Here is a 7,359-nt window from a genome sequence, read left to right on the forward strand (position 1 = left end):
TCTTTCAGGCCAGTGACCAATGGCTGTGTTACGTCCTCTTTATACAACAGAAACAGAAAATCATAAATTACAATTTATTTATTTACTACCAATTTCGTTGAAATTAAGTATAAAGGTAATAAATGTTTGTTACTATTATTTTTAAGGGGTTGTTAGGGGAACTAGTAATCGTACCACCAGTGATTTTCTTAAAAACAGTTATTCATTTAGCTGGGATTTGTTTTTCCTAGTATATAAATGAACTCAGATTAAAAATTGGAATTTTTACAGTGTGAGATTATGCTACTACAAAGATGAATTTATTTAAAGGCTTTTTACACCCCTTTACCAATGAGCATGGTACATAACATGACAGTGTTTGTATCTGATGCAACTTGCTTATTTACACAGAATATTTTAACATTGTGTTGATCAAATGGATGCCTTCCTCGGGAGGTGTTCCAGTCACGTCCCACTGGGAGGAGGCCCAGGGGACGGCCCAGGGCATGCTGGAGGGACTATGTCTCTCGGCTGGCCTGGAGACGCCTTGGGCTTCATCCGGAGGAGCTGGAGGAGGTGTCTAGGGAGAGGGACGTCTGGGTGTCTCTGCTGAGTCTGCTGCCCCCGTCACCCAGTCCCAGATAAAGCTGACGAGTACGAGTACGAGTTGATTAAATCAAGTAAAAGTCATGTTTGCTTTGTAAAACAGAGAAGAGTAATAAACGTCTTTGTTGTTGCTAAATAATGCCATATTGTTTTCTCTTTCAGTCTGAAGCAGAATATAAAACAGGTTTCTTGGCATCATTTAAATGAGAACTGTGATGTAATCTGGAGTTGAACTCTGTTCATGTCCATCAGTGTTGAATATTTCCTTCCCATTTTCATATAAACACATATCTTGAAAGCTTTTTAAAGTTTTGTCTAACAAAGATGGTTTTACTTAAAACAATTCATCGTCTTAGGTGATGCCCTGCTCACACACTGAGACCCAGCCATGCCTGGGTGCTGGCTGCATTGAAACAACTGACTGCAGATTTACTCACTCCTCTGGGTTAAAACTGAAGGGCACTTCAGTCCTGGTAATGAGCCAGAGGAAGTAATGACCTTTCACTCTTCCCCCTCACATTTGTCCTGCCCGTTCAGAGAAATGAACTGCAAGTTTCTGGTCTCAGTTCTTCTTTTCTGAACTTTAGACCAGAAATCAAGCAAGGGTTTATTATTGTGGCTGTTGGCTTATCAAAAGATAAACAGGGTACAACTTAAGTGCATGTTTATGATATGGAAGACTTGCTATTTGGCACCCCCAACAATCTCCTTAAAATTAATGTATCCAAAGCATGTTTTTAATTAAAATGTACATTTTTTAGCTGATTAGATTGTTGAGGAACTGTTAATTAGAACCCAATGACATTCTGGAGTGTAAATATGACGTTACATAGAGGCTCATTTCTTTTACTTACAGGCAATAAGGCTGGACAAAAACCTACAATTATCATGTCACCATGCAGATTAAGCAAGAATAAAATAGAATAAAATTAAATCTACATGTCAACCATTTATTTGGGAGTTACACCAGTAAAAAAGCCTTTTCTCTCCCAACTTCAAAAATGGAAACATGTAGAGCACTGGTTTTGAAATTGTCTGCCATGTGAGCTATAAATGCCAAGTGGAAAATACTTGTGGGCCAAAAAACCCCAACTTTTAATAAACGAAAAATACACAATTATTTTATTCCAAGTTTTGTTTATTTTTAACTGGTCAACAATAAACTAACACAATAATTTAATGAAACAAGCAAAGCCATTTGTAGATAAATCAGTGCAGTAGCAAAACATTAAAGAAGGGTTTCACACCTTGTTAAAAGAAAGCAGTACAATTATCAAAATTGTTTTGGTTGATTATTTAATTTTTCTTGGTCTGGACATATTTTTGGTCTTTTTCCAGCAACAGCAATGGGACATTGACCCCTTTTTTTTTTTTTTTACAAATGCTTGCTACATTTAGCCACATCTCATGAAATCCTGGCCCAAGTCTGCTTTCGGGCAATAGTCGGTGGATGTCTGTGGTCATGTTTATAATGGAATTAAAATGAAAGTGAAAAAAGACAAATAAAACATAGTCCAAAAATGAGAAAAATTATGTCTCTAGGATTTTCCATTTTAATAAGATATTGCTTTGTCAGTAAAAAATATTGCCTTGAAAAGTTTTAAAACGTATTATTGGCCACAACTGCCTCTACTGGTGTGACAGATTTGGATAATTTTACATTGCAATCAAGGTCTACTCAAAATCAGGGCTTCTCTGAGGGCATCAAATTTCCCACAGGCACTGAACTACAGGGTCTTTAACAGGAACCTTGTACTTTTGGCCAGGTGAGGTTCTGACATCAGCCTTCTTGGCAACAAACACTCCAGTTTGAATAAAATCAAAAGATGGATATGTGGAAAAGCACCTCATGCCCACTATTAGGTATAGTGAAGGATCTGTGATGCTGTGGACCAGTTTCTCCTCTAAAAGACCCCTGAAAACCTTCCTTGAGTGCACTTTTTGAAATACCAAGACATTTCAGAAACGAAGATGTAATTGATCTTTCACAAGGATAATGATCCAAAACATTTGGAGACAGAAATAGTTCACCAGACACAAAATCTGCCATCTTCCTTGGTCATCTCAGTCCCCTGACATAAATCCTATATAAACCCTTTGGGCTGAGCTGAGAAGAAAATAGCATTAGTGAGGATCTATCTAGAGAGGTTGAGTAAGGATGAAAGTCATGCACCCTTTTAACTGTTTGCTCCAACCTTGTGAATTGTTATAGGAAACTAAATGCTTGTCTCCTGGCAAAAGCTTCTACTAAATATCATATTTTGTTGACAGTAATTAGTTCCTATCCTTGGATTTTGTTACCTAGTGAATAAACTTCCTTTTCTTAATTTTTGAGTGGGAGATGATGCTACTGCAACAAAAGATGAATTTATTTAAAGGCATTTTAACATCTTGACAAGGGATGACAACATGTCCCTAGCACAGTATCTAAACGTAAATGGCTGAAATGTATACTTTAGTATAAAAAATGAAAAGAAATCCTGCTTACCTGGTTTATTTACGCAATGTGGTACATATATACTATACTAAAGAGTAGGATGATGTGATCTTGAGCTCCTCTTTATTCATGCTTTAGGCTTCTGATGCTCAGTATAAGTTATTATTACAGATAAGAGTAGGAAAATTAAAAATACTAAAATGCTGTCGTGAACAGTGGAACACAGGATGACTGTTAAGTGATTAAACCTGCCCCTATTAGCAGATAATTACATAAGCTGCCTGTGAAACGCTTTGATCACTTCGAGGTTCTCACTGCTGTCTTTCATTCTTATTTCCTTGTCGCTAATTGATGACATTTACAAACCCCGACCCTCAAAGATGCAGAGCTGTGAAAAACAACAAATCGCAGCTCCTGCAAATCTCAGCTCACATAATGCGCCACCATCCAGGATTCTCCCGGGCAGAGGTGTGTGACGAGCCTGTAACAAACTGACACATTTCATCAGTGAACATGGCAGAGAGCAAACGTTGTGCTGCCAAGCCAAATACACTCAGACCCCCTATCAGTTTATGAATGTAATGAATCCTGCAGGCAGGCTGAGAGCATGGCCTCAAGAGGCTTTTTGAATGTGCCACGGCGCATAAGAAACTGCATGGAGCCTGTAAGCGCTTGGCGTGCCAGGCTTTTCACTGAGACAGCTGCGGTATATAGTACAGAGTAGAACAATTCAGGCAGCTCACAGAGGAGACATCTTAGAAAAGAACAGGTTTTTCTGATGAAGGGTTGAAAAATGGCTATTATATAAATACAATATGATGCCAGGAAAACCTATTGTGGACCACACATGCCGGTGGTCTAACTGCACAATACTAAACCCTTGTATTTGTAATGTTCTTTAGGTTTCAATTTTAGCTGTAGAAAGAAAATATGATCTTGGGCAATATTTTAGAGCTATCAGAGGATCTTGTAAAGTTTTTCCTCTGGCCTTTGCCTCATTTGGAAACCACGTCTAGACTGTTGGTCAAGGTACTCTGGTATTCACATGGAAAGTTCTTCTGGAAAGTGTACAAAACGTTATTCTCAGCAGCCACAAAATAACCACAAATGAGGATACAAAGAAACCTCAGCAAAATTATAAACACAACTCATCTAAAGGAATACAAATACATTAAATGACAAAGAACTGTGACAAAAATAACAAAACCTCAAATTAATACAATAGGAAAGGAATTGCAGAGCAAAAAAGAAAATTCAGTAAAAGATAGCTTTTATAGTGATCAACAGTAGAGGTGTCAAAACCAGGAATACAGGGCCATCAAAAGTGGCTGTAGTGACATAATGACATATGGTGACACGTGGGATTCAGCAGCACAACTTAACCTAACCCAGGAGAAGGTTTCAGTACAATGGAAGACATTCTGCCCTATTCCAGTACCTAGGAGATCTAATCCTTAAGCCATTATTGGCTATAGAAATGTTGCCCTAATGCCACACATCAACACAAGCAGACTGCAATTTGTGAGACTGAAGGGTTGTGTGTCAGACCAGATGGGCAGCAGAATAGGAGCACAACAGGGCACTGTACTGTCACCATTCATTTTCAGTCTGTACACCTCGGCTCCTATCACCTGCAGAAATACTCGGATAACTCTGCGGTAGTCGAGTATATCAGAGATTGACATGAGCCTGAGTAGAAAGAGCTGGTGGCATTATGTCAGAACAATCATCTAATTTTGAATGTGTATAAAACAAAGGGGATAATGGTAGGCTTATTGAGAAGAAGACATATGTCAAACATTATGTCCATCATGGAGAAGAAGTGGGGTATAAATACCTTGATGCTCACAGGTTTAACAGACTGGACTGGAATACCACAGTGATTCTGTTAACATGAAGGAACTATAGAGACTGGACAAAGAAGGTTGTTTTATAAAATGAACAATATTATGTAAAACCCTGAGCATCCTCTTCCCAATACAGTAATCCAATAAGAGTGTCTTCAGTCAGGGGCTTCTTCAGCTCCCCTGCAAGACAAACCACTAAAAGACAACGTCTGTTTGAAGAAACTTGGCGATAAAACAACTAATTTCTATTCTGGAATAATAAAGTGTTACTGAACTCAACTGAATAACACCTGTCCAGGACGCATACTGCCGTCTGCAGATTGCCTGCTAGAGACAAGCACCAGTTCCCCATGACCCTGCAAGGTAATGCGGGTATAGAGAGATGGACTGATGGATGGATGGAGGAATCATGAATAGTACCATGAAGACATCATTAATATATAAAAATAATAATAATTTAAACAACATTGTTAACGTCCTTTCAAGAAATGCTTGAAATTGCATGTACATAAGGGACAATACGCCCTTTTCAAATCAAGTTTAATTTTCTCGTTCATAGAATTCTTGATCCATCCATACAAAACCACCATCACTCAAAATTTGACATGAAACCTTGAATTTTTACATATAAACGTTTAAAGGACAAATGCTGAAACAGAAATTGCACAAGAATCTAAGTCTTTTAATTTAAAATATTGCTACACAGGAATATTTACTGGACCAGAGAGAATGAATATTAGCTTTTTTAAATGTTACACTTCTGGAAGTAAAATGCCCTGAAAAACTAAAGAAATGCGACTGAAGAGTGATGAAGAGTTATCAGGTAAAATTAAAGGTTCATAAGAAACCAGTGTCAGGAAGACAGCGTCTCAGTCCCAAAGGTAGACACTGCTCAGGTGTCACCGGCTGGCTGTGGAAGGAGAGCAGAGAACAGGAGATCAGCAGCTGCGCAGGTATCAGATCACACATTCGGCTCCTTACTCGGACAAGGTGACAGGTAAGGCTTCTATGCAGTGTGGGTTTAACCGAAAAGCAATTAAGCAGTTAAGAAAGGATTCAAATTTTTACAGTCTTTGGTTGTTTGTTTGTATAGTACTTACTGCTGTTTTCTACTTTTAAGTAAAGAATCTTAACATTTTTGAGGTCAGAGAAGGTCAGGGGTTTAAAATGAACAATAGCCTAAATGTGTCTTATTTTAAAAGGCAGTCTGTTCCACACATAAACCGTGCTGCTGCAGAAAAGGCTCCATCACCTCTGCTTTAAAACCAGGATTTAGGAATTTACTGGAGCAATTGATTTGTTGACCTTGCCTGGAGTGTAATACAGTGTGACATTTTCTATCTGCAATAGAAGCTGAATTTATTTTAAGGCTTCATACACATCTTTACCATGGATTGCCAATAATAATAAATTGCACTGTAAATACATTCATGCCTGTTGTCTCCTTTGCCAGAATCCCTCGGTCCATTGGATGACAAGGCAGTGGATGTAGTTATTAGGTTTCACGTACCACATCACACTGTCAGGCTACAAAAGGAACAATGGAGGCTTGTTAGTGAGCAGTAGAAAAAAACAAAACAAAGATCAGTCATCTCAATATATCCTTCCTGTGGAGTTTTTGTTTTTCCTTTAACACATTGGGTACCACAGAGCTGCTATTGTGCCTGAGCTACAGGATCACAGTGGCCCCATAGATCAGGTGAGAAGAAGAAGAAGACTAAATCCATTTTCACCCTCAAACACTAATCTTGTGACTTCACCTAATTCTGTCCGAGTGAGTTATTTTCTACATCCTACTCTGACCAGGAAGATGTATTCTATTCTCTGTTGCTTCAGTATTCCTAAAGCATAACAGATAACCTCTTTGATATTAAGCAGCACCTTGGAGTGCAGATCAGCACGGTACTACCAACAAAAGGCTAATTACTAATTTCAAATCCTTTAAATATCAACACTGCTTCACTAATATACATGAGCAAACATAAATTTTTTTTTTTTCATTTTATGTTTTTGTAGCTCTAAAAAAACATTTGTTGCACTAAAAAATTACTTATTTTCAATGACGACAATGCATTTTTAGGCAATTATTATATTCCTTTAATTTCCTTTTTCAGAATGTTTTTAATGCCTTTTGTAGCTAAATCCTTAAACTCTATTTTAAATAATATTTTTTCTGAATGTTAGGTATCTATTAAAATACCTTTTTCCACAGTTTTTTTTAAATAAAACTAATGGATAATATTATGTCAGCTTACTCATGTTCCCCTGTGTTCTCTTTAATGAATATTTTTTTTTACTAAAAGTTTTATCTATATCTGATTAATAACAAAACTCAAAGGTCTAATCCAGTTTTGCCGATAAATACCATGCTTTAAAAAAGTATTTGTCTCCTCATCAAATTAATTTTAATATCACACAAGGATATCCTGGATAAATACATACAGTAGTTTTGAAGTGACAAATGTGAAAGGTAATTACAGTCTGAACCTA

Source organism: Girardinichthys multiradiatus, chromosome 12 (genome assembly GCF_021462225.1).
Source record: "Girardinichthys multiradiatus isolate DD_20200921_A chromosome 12, DD_fGirMul_XY1, whole genome shotgun sequence".
In the NCBI taxonomy this organism is placed as follows: domain Eukaryota; kingdom Metazoa; phylum Chordata; class Actinopteri; order Cyprinodontiformes; family Goodeidae; genus Girardinichthys; species Girardinichthys multiradiatus.